General features: G+C 43.4%; 1 pseudogene; it reads left to right on the forward strand.

The window, feature by feature from the left end:
* The first annotated feature begins 17,146 nt into the window (after positions 1–17,146).
* Positions 17,147–21,537, forward strand: LOC147005032 (chromatin remodeling regulator CECR2-like; annotated as a pseudogene).
* Positions 21,538–21,985: the final 448 nt, after the last annotated feature.

The following is a 21,985-nucleotide window of genomic DNA, read 5'->3' on the forward strand; positions in this document are numbered from 1 at the left end:
ATCCTCAGAAACCAAATCCAAGAACACATCAAAACAATCATTCATCCTGACCAAGTAGGTTTTATTCCAGGGATGCAGGGATGGTTTAATATACAGAAATCCATCAAATAAGCCACTATATAAACAAACTCAAAGACAAAACCCAAATGATCATCTCGTAGGATGGTGAGAAAGCATTTGACAAAATCCAACACCCCTTCATGATTAAAGTCATTGAAAGATCAGGAATTCAAGGCCCATACCTAAACATGATAAAAGCAATATACAGCAAAATAGTAGCCAACATCAAATTAAATGGTGAGAAGCTGGAAGCAATCCCACTAAAATCAGGGACTAGACAAGGCTGCCCACTTTCTTCCTACCTACAAAATATAGTACTTGAAGTCTTAGCCAGAGCAATTGGACAACAAAGGGAGATCAAGGGGAAACAAATTGGAAAGGAAGAAGGCAAAAATATCACTATTTGCAGATGATATGATAGTATATATAAATGACCCTAAACACACACTAGAAAACTCCTAAACCTGATAAACAGCTTCAGCACAGTAGCTGGATATAAAATTAACTCAAACAAATCAGTGGCCTTTCTCTACACAAAGGATAGACTGGACGAGAAAGAAATTAGGGAAACAACACCCTTCTCAATAGTCACAAATTATATAAAATACCTTGGTGTGACTAAACTAAGGAAGTGAAAGATCTGTAAGACAAGAACTTCAAGTCTCTGAAGAAAGAAATTGAAGAAGATCTCAGAAGATGGAAAGATCTTCCATTCTCATGGATTGACAGGACTAATATAGTAAAAATGGCTATCCTGCCAAAAGCAATCTACAGATATAATGCAATCCTTATCAAAATTCCAACTCAATTCTTCACTGAGTTAGAAAGGGCAATTTGCAAATTCATGTGGAATAACAAAACACCTAGGATAGCAAAAACTATTCTCAACAATAAATGAGCCTCTGGGGGATTCACCATGCCTGACCTCAAGCTGTGCTATGGAGCAATTGTGATAAAAACTGCATGGTATTGGTACAGCCACAGACAGGAAGATCGATGGAATAGAATTGAAGTCCAGAAATGAACCAACACACATATGGTCACCTGATCTTTGACAATGGAGTTAAAACCATCCAGTGGAAAAAAAAGGACAGCAGTTTCAACAAATGATGCTGGCACAATTGCTAGTTATCATGTAGACGAATGTGAATTGATCCAGTCTTATGTTCTTGTACAAAGCTCAATACTAAGTGGATCAAAGAACTCCACATAAAACCAGAGACACTGAAATTTATAGAGGAGTAAGTGGGGAAAACCTTTGAAGATATGGGCATAGGGGAAACATTCCTAAACAGAACAGCACTGGCCTGTGCTGCAAGATCAAGAATGGACAAATGGGACCTCATAAAATTGCAAAGCTTCTGTAGGGCAAAAGATACTGTCAATATGACAAAAAGACCACCAACAGATTGGGAAACAATTTTTACCAATCCTAAATCTGATAGGGGACTAATGTCTAATATATTCAAAGAGCTCAAGAAGCTGAACTCCAGAAATTGAAATAACCCCATTAAAAATGGGGTATCGAGCTAAACAAAGAATTCTCAACTGAGGAATACTGAATGGCTGAGAAATACATGAAAAAATGTTCAACATCCTTACTGATCAGGGAAATGCAAATCAAAACAATCCTGAGAGTCCACCTCACACTCATCAGAATGGCTAAGATCAAAAATTCAGGTGACAGCAGATGCTGGCAAGGATGTGGAGAAAGAGAAACACTCCCCCATTGCTTGTTCAACCACTCTAGCAATCAGTCTGGAGGTTCCTCAGAAAACTGGGCCTAGTACTACCACTAGATCCAGCAATAGCTCTCCTGGGCATATACCCAGAAAATGTTCCATCTGGTAGTAAGGACACATGCTGCACTATGTTCACAGAAGCCTTATTTATAATAGCCAGAAGCTGGAAAGAACTCAGATGTCACTCAACAGAAGAATGGATATAGAAAATGTGGTACATTTACTCAATGGAGTACTACTAAGCTACTAAAAACAATGAATTTATGAAATTCTTGGGCAAATGGATGTATCTGGAGGATATCATCCTGAGTGAGGTAACCCAATCACAAAAGAAGTCACTTGATATGCACTCACTGATAAGTGGATATTAGCTCAGAAACCTAGAATTCCCAAGGTACCACTTCCAAAACACAAGAAAATGAAGAAGGAAAACCAACTGCATGGATATGTCATTCCTTCCTAGAATAGGGAATAAAATATCCATGGAAGGAGTTGCAGAGACAAAGTTTGGTCTTTGAGAATAGGATGGACCATCCAGAGATTGCACACCTGGGGGTTCATCCCATAATTAGCCACCAAACTCAGACACTATTGCATATGCTAGCAAGATTGAGCTAAAAGGACCCTGATATAGCTGACTTATGTGAGGTTATGTCAATGCCTGGCAAATATAGAAATGGATGCTCACAGTCATCTATGGTATGGAATATAGGGCCCCCAATGTAGGAGCTAGAGAAAGTACCCAAGAACTGATGGGATTTGGAACCCTGTAGGGGGAATAACAATATGAACTTTCAGTACCCCCAGAAAGTATGTCTCTAGCTGCATATGTAGCAGAAGATGGTCAAGTTGGCCATCATTGGGAAGAGAGGCCCCTTGGTCTAGCAAACTTTCTATGACTCAGTACAGGGGAAAGCCAGGGCTATGAAGTGAGAGTGAGTGGTTAGGGGAGCAGGGCTGGGGGAGGCTATAGGGCACGTTTGGGAAAGCATTTGAAATGTAAATGAAGAAAATATCTAATAAGAAAAGAAAAAATATTTTCAATAAACATGAAAAAAGGAAAAACTTAAAAGGAAATGATGATAAATACAGAAAATGATGTGGGGAAAGGAAAACCCTAACTCCTGAGTTTACATATTGATACATCTGCTCTCCAAATTAATATGGAGAAATCTCAAAGAGCTAAAAGTAAATCTACATATCACTCAACATTCCACTCTTTTACCTATGGTCCAATGGAATGACATCCAACTCCACAGAAATCTGCTCAGCTATGTTCATTGGTACTGTAGTCACAATAGGTAGGGAATTTAAACCATCTAAATGTCCTTGAACTGATGAAAAGATAAGGAAAACAGGGCATAAACACACAATGCATTATTCAATTGTGAGGAAAAATGAAATCAAGAAAGTTTCAGCTAAATGCATGAACCTACAAAATATACTGAGTGATATAAACCATACACAAGAAGAACAAACTCCACATGATGTTGATCATTTGTGATTCCTATCTCCCAATCTTTAGATGTAAGTCCATAACTTGGAGCAACCACAGAAGACATGAAGAAAAGGCAGACCATATATGAAAAGAAGAAGCTCTAGAGAGAGCTATAGCCGGGTACAGGTGATATGAAGTAAAGAATGGAAAAAACAGAAGTGTAGTTGTTGAAGGAGGAGAAAGAACATTGTAGAAGAAGAGAGGGAACATCAATGCGAGGAGAGGCTCTTGGTCCTGTGAAGGCTCTATGCCCAAGTATAGGGGAATACCAGGACCAGAAATGGGAGTGGGTGGTTTGGGGAGCAGGGGCAGCAGGGAAGGATTAGGGGGTTTTGGAGGGGAAACTAGGAAAGGGGTAAAATTTGAAATGTAAATAAAGGATATATCTAATAAAAAAGAAAAAATAAATAAATAACAATAAAATACTTGAGAAAATATAAAAAATATACCATGTTATATTTATCTAAAATTGCATGCACACACACACACATGCACACAATACGTATGTGTATCCATACATATATATATGTATATGTATATATATATAATTACTTGGTGTGAAAATGCTTCCCTCAGGACCCATAGACTACATAACAAAAGACATATTACAATGCATAGAAAACCTCCTTTGGGTTGATGGTTAAGGGAGCCCAAGGGATAATACAAGTAATCAACTGCTTTCTCCCTGTTTTGTCTCCTAAAACTAGAAGGTAAATCCCTATTGGTGAGGACACTATTCAGTTTGAGAACAGGACTTAGTGGAAGTGAGATGGGTGTGTTCCAGAAGCCTTCTTCCTGAGAACCTTTAGAGAAGTTAAATAAACATCAACAAAGCATAACACATAAATTACTCACACACACACAAATACACATGCACAAACACACAAACACTCACACACACACATATACTCACACACACACAAAGTCCTGATATAGCTGAAGGAGAAAGTTTACGGGAATAAGAAAGTAGAGAAACAGGAAAAAGAAAATCTTTTCAGTTATTTTATAAATATTAAGTTACTCTGATTTCAAGAATATTAAAGGTCAGGAAGGACTGGAGGAGCTGAAAGGGCTTGCATCCCCTTGGGAAGAACAACAAAATCAACCAACCAGATTCCCCCAGAGCTCCCAGGGACAAAACACTAACCAAAGAGGACCCATGGTTCCAGCTGCATATGTACCAAAGGATGCCCTTATCTGACATCAATGAGAGGGGATTAATTCTTTCACTCATTAACTCTGATTCATCTCCAGGCTGAGTCAGTTCTATTCAGTAAATACTTACACAGTCACCTGGAACAAGTACTTCCACAATATATTCTTAGATCTTCTATGGCAAAAGGGGAGCTTCAATTGTCCTTCCTAATTAGCACTAACAAAACACAGCAGTTTATATTCAAGGACAACCGCATCTATCAAAAGCTATTTCCCAGAGTGACTTGGAAGGTTATTATATCTGGTGTGTGGTTATCACTGATGCTGTATTGCAAGCAAAACTGAGGCACATGACTCTGGTCTTCCTGACTTATTTTATATTCTTTTGTGATGGTTTTTATTTCCTCAGCAGCTGCACTGCAATGACTGTATATTTCTCAATGTTTGGCTACAGAGCCATGGATAGATGTGTGTTACAGAGTACTTTATGTTAGGAGTAGGAGAATTCATGACAGCATGGATACAGTATGGAGGTGAATACATCTTAAAGTGTGTGTACATGGGGTAAGCCACATGATCCACACACAAGAGACCATCGCCTTGTGGATCCCTAGGTGCTATGGCTTCACACATATACAGGAAAGGATAGCTGGGTCTGGGTTTAGTCAGAGAAGATGCAACTGACCCTAAAGAGACTGAGGTCTCTGGAAGTTTAGAGGTCTGGTGGGGTGGGTTTGGGGAACCTCGTGGACAGAGGAGGGACAGGGGAGGAGGTATGGGATGTGGAAGAGACAGAGGGTAGATCTGGACTTTAAAACAAAAATCATAAGTAAAACAAAAGCATAAAAGTTTTATTTTTTGCCGGGAGTAATGGCGCACGCCTTTAATCCCAGCACTCGAGAGGCAGAGGCAGGTGGATTTCTGAGTTCGAGGCCAGCCTGGTCTACAAATTGAGTTCCAAGACAGCCAGAGCTACACAGAGAAACCCTGTCTCGAAAAACCAAAACATAACAAAATTAGTGTTATTTTTCTTGTGTTTCAGACTTGCTTTTCTTTCTAAGCAGAGTAAGTTTGTCACCTTTCTGGATAGACAGAATTAATAGGAGCTAGAAAGTTGAAAGCAAAGATGGCTATTATACCAGCATGGGTTCAGCACATCACCAAATCAAGGACAGGGTGAGGGAGTGGGCTGTGGAGCCAGCTGGAGAGCCACAGCCTCATGACTGGACCCTTGAGAGTACCAGGCTCCCCTGTGCCTCATTCAGTCCTCACTCACCTCACAAGATGAGGACTGGCTCACTCTTGCTTGTAGGGAGTAGAGCATTGATCACTTTGACCACTAGGGGGAGCAGTGATGAGGGGGTCAGGACTAATTCAAAGGTGTATATGGGCAGATGGTCTGTTACCCTGCCAGCTGGGTGTGGTATCAGAGAAGGAAGAGTGGGTGACCATAATCAGACTGACATTTTCTCAGCGCCATGCTCTAAGTACAGCCTTGGGCAAGTGGGTCCATCATACTGAGCTTTGGCTTCCTTATCTGTCATTGATGATAAGAATCCAGACCTCACATTGATGTTGTTTAAGTGAGATGCTTTGACAGCTGCCTAGCTATTGAAAAGAGATCAATATTATTGCTTATTACAGTGTAGACCCAAGGCCTTCCCTGGGAATAACAACAATAACGATTATGTTAGCAGCAATAGAAGTAAACGAAGGAATTATTGTTAGATTTTTCCCATCTTTTCTTTCAGTCAGGTCCAAGTTTAGGAGTGCAGGGGACTGGGCCTGGAGACTGCTGTAGCTGGTTAGGTTCACAGTTGCTTAGCTAGCCCCTGTGGAGAAACAGTGAAAGACACTTTTGGCTACTAGGTCCAAGACATGCATAGTTAGGATAGCCTCTACTAGTCACTTGCATGGTGGTGGCTGTCTTGGGTTAAATCTTTGTCCATTGCACTGCAGCTCAAGGCTTTTCTTAGGATTAAATCAGGGAGAACTTAGGGGGATTTGACCAAGAAGAGACTTTTATGAGATGTGTAGCAAATCCCAACTGTGACAGGCAGCTTTGTTATGAATACCTTCTTTATATACAGTACTGGAAATGCCCAAGTCACTTCTCCTTGCACAGTAGGCCATACAGCATGGTAATTCACTTTATGTTGCCTTCCTTTCTGGAGTTAAAATTTCATGTAAAGAAGAAAATAGATCCTATGACATCTGAACTCTTAAAATTGATCTGTGTGGATGGGTTTTTTTTTTGTTATTTATTGTTAATATTTTTGGTTTCTGAACCTGTTTTGTTTGCAAGAGGAGTATGTATTCTACAGGACTGTGACTGTAGCTATTCTGAATATGGGTGCAGGGAAGCATGTTTCAATATGCCATTCTTACAGTAAACTTTTTTATAACCCAAATTAAATAACTATGTACAAATTACAGAAGCTGACAGAAAAGTCTCCTACATGTACAAATATGGATAAGAGTAGACACAGCAGGGGATAATAGGTGTGTATGCTGAGTGCTTACAGCAGCTGGCTTGCCCTAGGCCACCCAATACTCTTCCAGATTTCCCCATTACTGTTGTGCTCACCTTGTCCAGCAAGAAAATATGCAACAAGGTCAGATTCTTCTCAACAGCTTTCTTTATTTCAGGAACACCTCCATGCTACTGGGGAACTCAGGGAAACCCCTGGAGGACCGCCTATATCCACCCCAGCACTGTGGAGAGCTATGTGTCCTCCTGGGATTTGTCAGTATATCGGCCCCTTTGATGTGTAACACCCTCTCAGAGGGTTTGGCGCCAGATTCGGGCTGGAACCTGTGCAATGGCTTTGTTTAAGGCACTGGTGTACTGGAGGTCCAGGGCATCTTTTGGGTGTGCGGCTGCCTACACATTACACCCTTCACTTCACCACCTACCCTGTTCTTGTGTTAAGACTCCCACTTTGCAACAAACTTATCACACAGGGATTTTACACAGTTTGGGGAGGGCTTGGATCACAGGCAAAAAAACAGGTCATGAGGGATCTTTTATTTTTTTAATCAAGTAGAACAGTTTGCTACTATGCTTAGAACAAAAATAAATACATTATTGTAGCTTATAGCAAAAAATAAACAAAAAAACAAAAAAGAAAAACAGCAAAACATAAAAACAAAACCCAATCCATGCTAAAGTGGTTAGGGACAGGAAAGACGATCTCATTAACCTTGAGTGGCCAGCCCCATGTAGCACTATTGCCCTGTTTCCCATGTTTAGCTGCTGCCAGGCTGTTCATACTTCCAATGCCATCCACCACCTGTGGCTAGCCTCCAGTGAGCTGGCTGCCACTCACACTTCCCCTTTACCTCTTAAAATAATAACACAAAACCCTTGTAATATGCCAGACAAATTTATTAGGGGAAATCTACAACCACAAAATGCCCATGTAAACAATGCAAAACTCAACACATACAAATACAACCTGCACACTTAGATCAGGAAAATGTACCTACATTACTCTATTTCCCATTTATGAAATCCCCAGTTACTTATGGCCCCTAGAGCCCCGTAGTCCAGCACCATCTTCCTATTCCTCCTTATTTTGTCCTTCATTCCCTCTCTCTTCTCCATCTCACTTCCCCTCTCTAAATATCTCAGCTCTGCCTTTCTTCCCCCTGCCCAATAAGAGCCTCTAGCCTTATCTGATCAATTAAGATTTCACCTGACTGCACCTGTTTTTAGGGACTCTTGAGGGAGCAGAGCACACAAACAGCAATATTCCTTCCACCCCTTTTTGTTCACTTAAAAGGCTCTGAACACAGAAATAGCAGTGGTAATATCAGAGCCGTGTATACATGCCTGGCAGCCTAGGACACTGAGTGTGGGCAGGTCAGGCACTGTACCTACAGATCTTCTGAGATTCTCCACTCAAGTGGATTTGATCCTGTTCATCTAATACAGCATATTCACTGGAAGGGCAAAAGCCAACGGCAGGAAGTGTGGGGATGCCTGACAGGTTAGAACATCTGCTACTCAGAAGAAGACCCACATGGTACCTAACAATCATCTCCAGGAATGGTTGTGATTCCATCTGTGCTCTGAGGGAAATGTCCCTCAGGAGGAGCCACATACAGTATTACATTCAGTAGGAAAAACACCCATTCACATAAATGTTCAACATAAGTCTAATCAGCAACAGCAAAACAAAGCAAGTTTATGGTCAAGGACAACAGCATCTTTTAAAAGCTATTTCCCAGCAAGAAATGGAAGGTCATTATGTCTGCTGTGTGGTTATCACTTGACGAAGATGAGCTTTGTGAATGCCTTAAAGAAACAGACAGACTAATGCTCTGTGGCAAGAAGCAAAGCTTTACTGATTTCTACAGCTTAAAAACACGGGTTATGACTTTGCCAATTAGGCCCAAACAATAACATTTTTACATAGTTGCACCGGGCAGACAATATTATCATTTTTGGAGTCATTTCCTCAGAAAGAGAACAAACTTCACAAGAAGAAACTGTTATCTGCAGACCCAAGGACATTTTCCTCTCCGGGTAAATATTAACTCTTGACTAGAAACAAGGAAAAACTCTGGCTCACAGAAAGCCATGTTTAGACATCCCTCCCTTTCAGGAGGGACGACCCCTGAACTTTCTCCCAGTTAATGGCTCTGACCTCTTCAGGCCAGAACCAAAGGGAAGCTATTGTTCGCCTCCATCACTGATGCTCTGTTGCAAGTAAACTGAGGCATATGGCTCTGGCCTTCCTGATTTGTTTTGTATTCCTTTCTGAATGTGTTTATATCCTCAGCAGCTCTAGAACAATGATTGTATATTCCTCAGTATCTGGTTCACAGGATCATGAATGAATGTGTGTGTGTGACAGAGTGCTATATGTTAGGAGTATGAGAATTCATGACACCATGGATGCAGTATGGCAGTGATTACATCACCAAGTGTGTGTCCATGGGGTAAATAAAATTATTGATACACAAAAGTTCATCACCTTGTATACCCCTAGGTGGCTATGACTTTACTATATAGCCCTGGCTGTCTGAAACTTACAAAGATCCATCTCTGGATGTGAGTTATAGGTCTACAGCAGGGGATAGAAAACCTGAATAAGGAAGATGGTCTCAAAAGTCACGACTTGCAAATCCATTTTTTGCATAAGAAATAGAATTTTTAAAAAATAGGTTTTACAATTTCAATTAATATAGAGATAAAGGCAAAAATAAACAATGAAATAAAAGAATAAGAACATATAACTTCTAAATAACATAGCAACAACTCTAAGAACAAAAAATGAAAACTTCAAACAAAACTATAAAAAAATTATTGTTCATCTTTTTTCTGCACTTTTAGCAGCACAGACCTATAGCCTGTTACTCCTCTTGGACATTTGTTAGCAGTGCAGTCACCTCCGTTCTCTGCCAAGAGGAATTATCTGAAGAGAAAAGGGAATAACACCCTGAATCAGCCATGGCTTCCTAGTTAGGGCCTATTCCCACTCAGGACATGTGATATAAAGAGATTCATCTGAGGAAGATTCATCTGAGGAAGATTCTGGATGCTGGAGATCAGGGTCAGCAGGGGCCTCCTGGCATGACAACGCATTTTGCAAGATGGTCTCTTCTTTAGCTGTGGCCAATCCCAGCTCTCTAGCAGTTTCTGAGACCTGGGAAAGGAAGGCAGTTACTAAGACACAGGAATGGTGGGGAAAGGCATGGCAGCTGTCAGACCTTTATCTCCCACTACCTCATCTTTACTGGACAGTCAACATTAATATGCTAACTGAAATTACTGATGTGAAATCTGCAGATAGGACCCAGAATTCACTCAAACCTCCACATAGCATTCCACCTATCTGAAGACATGCATGCAAGAATGTGACATGTTATTCACCTGTCACCCTGAGTGGACAGAAGACTAAAGCAGAGTTGAAAGGTTCACTTGCCAGTGATAATAGTGCCTCCAAAGAGGCTAATTCAGAGTCTCACAAGAGGCTAACTTCCCAGAATACTTGTGTGAAAAAAGAGCAAAGAACAGCTACATTCCATGAGGAGGGCGGCTGCTTGGAAGTATGGATTAGAAAGTTGGTGGGAGGAAGCAAAGATAGATTCTATTGTGCCAATTATCAGATAGTCATAGCATGGCCAAATTGTTTGTCCCTACCTGATGTTCTTTAGTCTCCAGGTTGTTGGTCTTCTCCTGTTCTTCTGTACCACTCAGGTTCAACTCCATCAAACATTGACGAATGACGGCCCAATCAGCCAGTACTTCCTTCTTCTCCTGCTGCAATATCGCCAAATTCTTCTTTATAAGATTCTTCTCCAGCAGGAGCCGGCTGTGCAGGTTACTGGAAACACATTCTGCATGGTAAGTTCCTGCAGCCTCCTCCTCCCATTTCTACTTACAGGTCCCATTAACCTGACATGTACCCTGATTCCTGTGAAGACCTAATACAATCCACCAGAATACATCCATGACAGCTCTACAAACAGCAAATAGCATATTTCATGGAAGAAGAATTTTGTGCTGCAGTCCAAACACCAAAAGGGTCCATGTTTTTCCAAAAGAAACAGGGATCTCCATCTACTCATGACAGCCCATGCATTGGGACAATACCAATTAGTAGGGTGCAACTACAATCAGGGTAGTCATTAGAACCAAAGGGAGGGCACTCTATCCTCATATTACACCTCACTTAGCTCTGTAAAACCCTGCCTGAACCCCAGAGGCCCAGTACAACATAATAACCTTCTGATGATCTGAATCACTTGTCTGTTTAGAGGCTCCTGAGGATGCCTGGAGAACACTGGCAGTGGTAACAGTCTCCTAGAGACCTAGGAAAACTGAGTCCAAAAATCCAAGGGACACTGATGCCTAAAAAGCATAAAGTATAGAACCAGACCTGCAGTCTCCCGACCAGAAACAAAGGAAGGCAGAAATGGCCATTTCACAAGTGTTGGCCTCCCAGACAAGTACTTACCGATAGAAATTTATCTCCTTCATGAGCTCCTGCTTGTTCTCTCGGGCCTCCATGTTCTTGTTCTCTAATTCATGTAGGAATGTCATGATCTCCTTCTCCTTTAATTTCAGTTCTTTATAGTGTCCATTTGGCCTGTGGTAGGGCCTGGCCCCAGGAAGATAGAACTCCATAAACTTAGGCTTTTAGTAACACATGAACTCAGGCTGGGTCCTGGACTACTGCAGCCATGGAAACCACACACTGCATTCTAAATGCTGGGATTTTCTTAACCTTGGGAAACTGGCTATCCTGGCCCCTGAACACCAGAAGCTAGGCATCTAGATTGAGGGTGCCCTGGCTCCCTGCGTTACTCAGTAGGTCTGAAGGGCAGACTAAGCAGTTATGTTCTCAGGGGTCTAGGCTACAGGTGTTTACCCACCAAACAGCTGTGATGGTGTTTCCCCTGTTTCCATAAAAGGGATTCTAAATCCTGGATACCTAATACTGTAGAGACAGTTATTATATATAATTCTGGAGATGAGTCCAGACATCACCACAGATTTATAATCTGCCCCAAAAATACAAAAGTACTAACACATGTGACAACATAGTCAAAGTGCAATGCTATTTAAAGTGGGGACTACCAGGCCTCAGGACCCACCTCACCTGGATACTCTTAGGTAAGTAAATCCTCAGGCCAAAACACCTACCCCTAGATTCCAAATTGTGGAGAGAAATAAAAACATACAAAACATATTCACAGGTCTGTACCTGTGCATGCACATAGACTCACAGACTAGACCTATACACAGGATGGAGAAACAAAGAGTGAGAGAATGAAAGAGAAAGAGACAAAGACAAAGGGAACACAATGAGAGGTAGAGTAATGCATGCAACATTACTGCCTCAGAGTATAAGGCACACAGACAAACAGGAACAGGCATGAACTTCAGGCATTCTAATCAAGCACTGAGAAGAACCATGTGGGACCAGGCCCCTCCAGCTGCTACCTGGAGGTTCCAACACTCAGTCACCTTCGAAACAAGTAAAAACACAACTACAAACTCCCATCACCTAGCAACCTCCTGTCAAAGGCTTTCCAAATGAACCCTAGGAAATCATCACTGCCTCTATCCCTGAGTTCTTCACTCAGACTCCAAGTTCCTCTTTTCAAGTGGAGGGAGCAGAAGAGTCTATTTCCCTTCTCGCTCCTGACAAAACTTCAGGTGTGGCCACTCCTCTAATAAGTATTTAGGGGCATGAAGTGAGGCCCAATTATGTTCTGGTGGTATAGCTTCCTAGAACCCACCCCTTTAAAAGCATAAGATGAAGGAGGCATTGCAGACCCCGGAATGACACCACAGGTATGGAGCAACGTATACCTCTTGTTCATGGATCCCTCGGTCACATAGATCAGGCGATCTCTCAGCTCATTTGTCTCCTGGGTAGTGAGCTGGATCTCTTTAATCAGCTCGTTCTCTTCCTTCTCAAACTGTTCCTTGCTCATGACAGGTATAGGGGATGATGTCTGTCTGTGAGCCACTGTAGGTAGATGAATATGAGAATATTTGATGTGAGAATGCAAAGAGTGTGGACTTACCAAAGAGAAGGAAAAAGGCCTGTAACCTAGTGACACCACCAAGAGATTGGTCCCAGCATGAGATTTCTTCTGAGTGGATCTCAGTTCTACCATCACTCTAGAGAGATCAGGTGATGTAAGTAGCCAGATGTATCCTCATTCCCCCTTAAACGTGCTTATGAGGACCAGAGAGATGTCTTCTTCAGGGTACAACTTGGCTTCAGAGCCCTGAGCCCTGTGGTTTCACAAGTCAGACTACAAATTCACTATCACAAGTATTTGAGATCTTGGAGATGCTCAGATATCCAACCTGTTACTCTAAGCCAAGGAATTGGCTTAATAAGTCAGGCAGGGGGAGAATATGTTCATCACAATGATCAACTTCCCCCCTGAAACACAAAACATCCCAGAAATAAAAATAGAATCCCCCTCTGGGTCTATCAACTGCTTGTTCTTTGTTTACAGTATAGAAATGGCTGCCACCCACAATTGGTGATAAAGAAAGGTAAGGTAGGAACTGTCACAAACAGGAGGTCAGAGTAGTTCTGAGAACATGACATCATGGTCTGGAGCACCATTCTCTCCCTGTGACTAATGTCAGATAACTACAGGAGCTAAAAGAAGCCATGGACTGAAGTGCAGGTATTCCTTCCCTCAAACTGGCATAGCTTAGACCCGCTGTCACTCCTGATGGTCTCATTCTGTCCCCAAGTAACACCCACAATACCCAGTGCAAGTCAAGACTTGAAGTTCATAGCCTAACAGCTTTGACCTTGCCAACTCCTGCCTTAGGGGATGGAAAAGTACTGTTCTGAAATCCTTGATGATTCAAGAATTGTGATAACCATGGAAGTTTTTTTGCTACCCAGAGTCTCCAGTTCCACATTACTAGAAAGGCCAGCTCAGGCCACCCCTACCAGGAAACTCAACATCCACTTCCCAGGACTTACTCCTCATTCGCCAAGTCCACCTCCTTCGTCCTTCATTACTCTCAGATGGAAGGCCAGCATCCTTCCTCCCCTCTCTGGTCTCTCTCCCATCCACATTGGTTCTCTGAAAAAGTCTACCAAGTCGGTCAAGCAGGGCCATCGCTGCAATGTCCATTCTCTGACTGAGAAATCTCAGTCAGCTTGTTGTAACTACAACACTGGTGACATCACAGAGGTTGCTTAGAACTCTCCAGGAGACAATAGAATGTCCAAGAAGGGACTGCTGATGTCATGGACTACATAAAGCCTTTGGTTCTCTGCTAATGTTCTCCCTGTACTGACAGGAAGTTGAGCTGCTCTTTCCTGGGGCATAGCCATTGAGCACATCCTCCTTCCAAAGCCAGGGTTTGCTCTAGGCTTGATTGGCCACACCTAAGTAATTCCTATGTATCTAACTCTGTGTTTCCTTTCCAAACCCTTCTCAGAAATATCTCATCCTACCTTAAATTTTCCTCAATCAGCAATAGGAGCCATTAAAACTTAGTGAGAAATCATACCAGTTTGAATATGCAGCCAAAATCTACTCCTGCCTAATCATATACAGGTGCATGAAATCTCATCCATTCTGAGCCTTCAGGGCTGGTTGCAGTGTGGGTGTGTGTTAGGGACCACACTCATGAAGCCTTGTGTTTAGCATTTGAAATTTGCCCCAAGATCCCTTAGGAGGGAGACATGCAGTCATCATGCTTCTGACAACATTCTAGAGATCTTTTGGCAAAGGAAACTGAAATATGGAGCCACCAATGTGTGACCATCAGATTGTGTGGGGGCTTTTCTCACTGCACCAATCTCACCGATCAGTATTGCTTATAGCCCTCTGTGTTCTAGACCATGAGTTTCTGCATGAAATAAATAATATATTCAACAGAGGTGCGGATGTGCAGGCAGAAAGTATAGGGTAATACTATAGACATAGGTTAGTTGACTGGGCAAGGTCCTAGCATCTTGTATTTGGGTTCATGTTTGGCCCCACAAACCACACAAAACCCAATTTCCGTCAAACATGAATGATTCATTAAATGCAGACCCTAAAGTTGATTGATCAGAACCATTGCTCAGGATTTGTGCCTGAGCCATAGCACAAAAAATCTATCTTTGTTAACTTATAAAGACAGAAAACAAAAACCCAAAAACCAAACCAACCAAACAAACAAAAACAAATGAAAAAACAAAATTAGTTCATTTAAAGTTAGGGAAGTATCCAGTGCTCTGTTCGGATCAGGCCATTTTAGATATAACTGCATATTGACCCTTAATTTGAGGGGTCCCATGGAATGGTTTATGTACCATTGTAAGATTAACAAACCTCATACAGAACACAACAGAATGTGGACACCATGACTTTGCTGAGTCAAGTTGTTTTCTCTGTTGATGATTGGCTGTCATATGACAGCAACTATCTGAAATAGGGGGCAGACATAGAAATCAATGACTTTTGCTATACTGTGCTGTACATGCCTTAGCATTAGATTATCCAGGTCTCTCAAATGACTAGTTATGTTTCCACAGTACTTGGAGGCCCCACTTGGAAGCTCAAATATAGGAAAGTGGAAGCAGAATTGTCTGAGCTCAAGGTTAACTTGGTCCACATGGGGTATTTGAGACCCTGTTTCAGAAAACAACAATGAATCACACGCTAAATCAAAGGCCTCACTTACCAAGTCTTTTCTATTATAAAGAACTTACCATTCTCTCCCTTCCAGTCTTTCTTTCTGGGAAGATGGAGAAGTGAGAATGATCTTTCCATTCTAAGGACTATGTTCTCTGTTTCCCTTAGCCCACATTAGGAAAAAATGAAAGTGAGTATCATCATCTGAACAACTGATTAATATCCACTGCTGGTAGTGTGATACTGTGCCTATGAAAATCTTAGCTTCCTTTAGTGTTGCTGACCCAGCAGGAAGTATTAAGTGCTGAGGCCAAAGCTCAGAGAACCTTTCAAGGGGCTAGACAGAAGCCATCAGCGACTCTCCACATCCTTGTCCTGAGATGAAATCCAGGAGCACAATGTGAACTTGGTGGCCAATTTACCATACATCAAACTTCTACCTCCACCTTTCTATGTTCAGTACAGGAAAGTGTGCATGCACCTCCATGCCAGACTGATCTTGATATATGTCCCAGGGCGCAGACTTTTTAGAGAGTTGGTTGTAGTCAAGCAATTGGTGCCCTCAGTAAGATGTGAAGACTATCAATAATAAGTGACCACACTGTATTTGTTTAAACATTAGTTAAAAATTGAGCATAACTGAGGATTTGGAAACCAGCTCTGCGTCCTGGTCTTTTTGTGCCTATACCTTGCTCAAAAGGAATGTGGGAGGACAACTTGGGTTCCTCTGCATGGATAGAGTGAGGTGAAATCGGCACCGACCAGTCTGAGCAACAGTGCTGAAGCCCTTTATTTCAAGTAAAACACACATTCTTTGTCCTCCTTGAAAGTGCTCCTGTTGAGGCCATGGACCTTGTATAAACATGCTAACATCATGCAGACATCTTTCCTAATGATACAAAGTTCTCTCTGGTAAGGCTTGCCCCCTTACCATATCTGTAGGAAATTTGTTACATGGCAGCCGTCAGTCTATTTCATGCTTTTGCCATAATATGCTTCCAAGTTGTGATGGTTTGTATACTCTTGTACCAGAGAGTGGCACCATTTGGATGGGTAGCATTGTTGGAATAGGTGTGACCTGTTTGCAGTAGGCATGTCACTGTGTGTGTGGGCTTAATACTCTCATCCTAGGTGCCTGGAAATGGGTCTTTTACTAGCAGCCTTTGGGTGAAGATGTGGAACTGTCAGCTCTGCTCGTGCCATGCCTGTGTGGATGCTGCCATGCTTGATGATAATTGACTGAGCCTCTGAACGTGTAAGCCCGCCCCAATGAAATGTTTTTATAAGTCTTGCCCTAGTCATAGTGTCTGTTCCCAGCAGTAAAACCATAACTAAATCAGATGTTGGGACAGCCATTGAGGGAGGGGGCAAGCATGCGGCTGCTTGAGCGAGTTTGCAAGCTACTCCCCCAGTGCACTACCCCTGTCCTGGCCCGCCTCTGCTTGAGCTCTTGCTAAGCTGAGGGAGCTGCCATTTGCTGAGTGAGAGGCACTGCCCCCTGGCCAGAGTTGGAGCTAGCAAGCAAGATTGAAGCAAGCAAGAGTGAGTGAGTAATCACAGCAGGGAGATGTGCCCAGAGGAAGGCTGCATGGCCATGCTGGGCATGCTCTGCTCCTGGTGGGAAGTCCCAGCCATCGCACAATTCTGCTTGTTCTTTCACAAGGCGTTATGCCTGCTCAACTTCGAGATCGAGGAGTTAGAGGCAGCTCTTCACAGAGATGACTTGGTATTTATCAGTGATCTGATTGCCTGCCTGCTTCAAGGCTGCTATTAGCGAAGAGGTATCACGTCTCAGACATTCCACAGCTACTTGGAAGATATTGTTAACTAAGGTTGTGAGCTTGAAGAAGGAAAGCCCAATCCTCTGAGAGATCCCAGTTTTCAAACCTTCCTCTGCGTACATGAGTAGAGATCCTGCATCTCCTCTGTGTTACCCGCTTTTTGCAGATGATGTCTTTGATCTTCTCAAGGGTCTGGATGCAGACAGTCTCTGAGTTGAACCTCTAGGTGAAGACAATTCAGGTGCACTGTACTGGTACTTCTATGGGACACAAATATACAAAGAAGACCTAGTACACGGAAGGTCCAATGGAGAACTCTCCTTGAGTAGGGAAAGTGAAAGGCAAAAAAAAAAAAAAAAAAAAAAAAATGTCTCAAATGTTCCAGGAAAAACAGACAAAAGAAGAGGAAGGCCTGAAAAACGAAAAAAAAAAAAAAAAAAAAAAAAAAAACTACAGGAGGAGATTATATCCAGTGAAAAGCAGGAAGAAAACTCCTTGACGTCTGACCTACACAAAAGAAATGGATCCGGAGGGGCAGGCCAAGGTACTTGGTGGATCCTGTGTCTAACAGAAGAATGGAGACAGGTTACTGAGAGCTTCCTGAGAGCCGACCTCTCTCCAAGAGCAGCAACTCTACAAGCTCCTTAGCAGGACTTCCTGCCTGAAATCTGCAACATGATTGCTCAGAAGGGAAAATGTCCACAGGGCACAAAGCCAGAGCTGCAACACAGGTTTATATCTGTCCACCTGCCCATCCAATTCATCAAGCTAGAGGATACTCCCATGCTCACCAAGATAGAAAAACAGAAGCACAGGGGGGAGGAGGAGGAACGACCGATCTTTCTTGCAGTGCAGAAGAAGGAGCAAGATCAGATGTTAAAGGAGGAGAGAATGCAGGAAAAGGAGGAAAAAGGTCAAGGCAGTGGAAGTCTGGGCTAAGAGGAGAAAGCTCAGGGAAGAATGAGCATGGCTATTGGCTAAAGGCAAGGAGCTACCCCCAGAACTTTCCCATTTGGATCTGAATTCTCCTATGAGGGAATGGAAGAAGACCAAGGACCTCTTTGAATTGGATGACGATTTCACAGCCATGTAAAAGTTCTAGATGTGGCGAAGGCTCACAAGAATTCCTGGCCCTTCTTGGAAATTGTGGATGAATCTTATGCCCCCAACTATTACCAGATTATTAAGACCCCCATGGATATTTCAAGCATGGAGAAGAAATTAAATGGAGGTTCATATTGTACCAAGGAGGAATTTGTAAATGTCACAAAGACCATGTTCAAAAATTGCCGAAAATACAATGGTGACAGTAATGAATATACCAAGATGTCTGACAATTTAGAGCAGTATTTCCATCGGGCCATGACAAAATACTTTCCTGGTGAAGATGGAGACACAGATGAAGAATTTTGGATCAAAGAGGATGAAAAATGCTAAAGAAGAAGGAGTCAGTCTGGTAGAAATAGTGGAAGCCATGTTTGGACTCTCTCAAGAAACACAGAAGTGTACAGCAGGAAACACCCACCAGTAAAGAATGGGGGAAAATCATTGCCCACAGCACACTAAGCTGCCTCCTCAGGGGACAATCAGAGCAGCAGTTCCATACAACTCCCTCCAGAGGTCGGCACATCAAATGGCCAAGGCTTTTCTTGCCCCCTGCATTGTGGTAGGGTGCCTAGCCACGCATCCCTTTTAAACCAGATGAAGCAAGCAGCACCAGGAACGTTTGGCTCTCTTCAAGGATCAAAACCCATCAACTTACATGGCTCCTCTCGAATTCCAGAGGTGCCCCCAGAGGAGCCCTTGGAACACCCAACCTTTGCTATACAGTCTCCAGTTGGAATTAGTAACCATTGGGGATCCCTGCTCAGTGCTTCAGACCTTTCCAATATGGTGTCACATGTCCCATCCTTACAGCTTGGGCAGATGAATTGTCCCAGTCAAGTTGGAAACATGTATCCACCAGCTCCATTCCAGGCAGGATTTATTACTTCTAGGCATGGTGGGACTCCAGCCCGACCTCCAGACTTTCCTGAAAGGTCTGAAATTCCTCCTGGTCATATTTATCATTCATACAAGTATCTAAATCGAGGACACCCTGCTGTTTGGAATGGGAACCATGGTACTGTAAACCCTGGATGTTTGGGGCCAGTTGAGAAGCCCCACCTGGGTCCAGGACCCTCTCACCACCCTCATACCATTGGTCATGTGATGGATGGCCGAGTGATGAGACAACCTATCCCACCAAACCAGTGGACTAAACAGTCAAGCTTTCTACCTCATGGTGTTCCTTCCTCAGGGTATATGCAGCCACCCTGTAAGTCTGATGGACATGGTTTGCAGACACCTCCAACTCCAGCACCAAGTCCTGGATTCAGAGGGCCCTCCCAGGTGCCCCGGGGGGCACAAGTAGGGGAATCCATGATGGACAGCCCTGAAATGATTGCCATGAAGCAGCTCCCCTCCGGAGTCTTTCCCCCAGGTATGCCTTACCACCCCCCTCCAGCGCACTCCTCCCCAATAACTGGTCCCTCTCCAAAGGTAGCTCATTCGTCATCAGTACATGTGTCAGAGCCCGAGACTGCATTGGACAACCCTGGGAGTATACAGGAGATGACTGAAACACAAGAGCCTGAGGAAGACCCAGAGCCTTTGCCTGGACATGAAGAGAAAGCAGCAAGCATTTGTTCTTCAGAGGGGGTATACCTCAAACAACTACTTCACCCTGCACCTCCCTTGCAAGCCAGCAGTACCAGGCAAAGCTCACCACAAGAAAGGGAAACAGAGGACTTCCGACTCAATAGTGATGCTTCAGACTCTGCAGACACTTCTAACACATCAAAGAACAAGAACACCTGGCCTTTGGACAATAGCTACAGCAGCCCAGCTGTGCAAGGCTGTTTGAGAGACTTCTCCATAGTGGCAGAGATGGGGAATCTACCTGAAAATGAGGTCCTTGGTGAAGCATCTCCCTGTATGTCAGAGGGGAAGGGCCTTGTTTGTAGTGGTCCAGAAAAGCCAATCTGCCCCAGGGGTAAAACATTGCAAGAAGCCATGCTATGCATAGGACCGAATGCTACTACACCTCTTTGCACAGATCCCGGTTGGATGGCTGGCAAGGTGAACCAGTTTTCTCCCTTATACATGCCTGGCATAGAATACTCTAACTCAGCTACACAGTACCCTATGAGTCCAAGTTTGCAAGGCTTGGGCTCTATGATGGGAGGAAAGTCCTCAGGTTCACAGCTTCAGTCCTTTCCTCCCAGGGTGTTCCAGGATAATGGTCCGCAACCTGGACTCTTTCCTAGGTACCGTCCTCAGCAAGGAATGAGATATACCTACCAGCCTTCTTCTCTGCCTTCCTACCACCCCTATCAGAGGACTCCTCATTATACATGTACACAGGGCTTTTCTGATTGGCAGAGATCTCTCCCTTCCCAGAGAAGCCCAAGTGGACCCCCAGGGAGTCACCCTCCATGTTCCCTCTTCCCAGAGAAGAATGTCCTGTCTAGTCTGCAAGGTTGTGAGACACTAAATTCTGCCTTAACTCCTCCAACTCAAATGGATGCAGTGTCTGCTAAGGTTGTTCCTCCTGATGGACACAATTCTGGTCCAGAAGAAGAAAAGATGGATGATCTGTGGAGAGGCCAGAGAGTCCCCCAAAATTCTAGATCTCGACAACCATGATGCAGCTCCCAAGTGGCAGAACTCACTGTCAACCAGTGTCTATCTTTATGGAACTCCACCACCATCTCTGAGTTCAGGAATGACTTTTGGTTCATCTGCTTTCCCACCCCACAGTGTGATGCTGCAGACAGGGTCTCCATACACTCCTCAGTGATCAGCCAGTCATTTTCACCCCAGGGCATACCCATCCTCTGTGCCTGCCCATCCACATCCCCACCCAGTAGCCACCCAACCCAATGGCCTCTCTCCAGAGCGTTCCCTCAACTTCTGTCACAAAGAGGGCCTAGGTCACTTTCAGGCTTCGATGATGGAGCAGACTGGCACTTGAAGCAGATTAAGAGGCACATTTCAAGAAGTACACAGACCAACGGGATTGCAAATGCATCCAGTCCAGTCACAGTCCTTATTCCAAAAGACCTGGGCGCCTGTGGAGTCACCAGAACAGTTGCTGACTCGTAAAATCCCAATACTTCCTCTGGATCAGAGCTAGTCTAGGGAGGACCTAAGCCCTAAGGAAGTGGACGGCTGCTTGTGGAGACCATAAGTCAGGCCTGGCGGATTTGGAGGAATGAATGCTGTACATCTCTGTCCTGTCTTCCGGTTCCACCTCTTCACTGTGAATCAAGCCTTCCTCAGAGCTGAACAGTATAAGCCTTAGGTGCATACTCTTTAGATAACCTGTTGGCCTGTAGCTGGGATCATCTGCACAGCTGACAAACTTACCCACAGCAATATACCTCGAGTTCTTGCTGGCTTCTACAAATCCCAAGACTCTTGTCCAGGGAAAATCAAAAGTGGACATGTAATGCTGGAGTGGTGCCTTTAAACTTTCATGAGCAGCTAATCTCAGGTATATATTTGGTGAAGGGACTACTTTAGTATTAATGTTTTTGGAGCTGGTCCAGTTTACAGAAGTTTCATGTTGCCAAATTAAAATT

Source organism: Mus caroli, unplaced genomic scaffold (assembly GCF_978045245.1).
Source record: "Mus caroli unplaced genomic scaffold, Mus_caroli_1 scaffold_4, whole genome shotgun sequence".
NCBI lineage: Eukaryota > Metazoa > Chordata > Mammalia > Rodentia > Muridae > Mus > Mus caroli.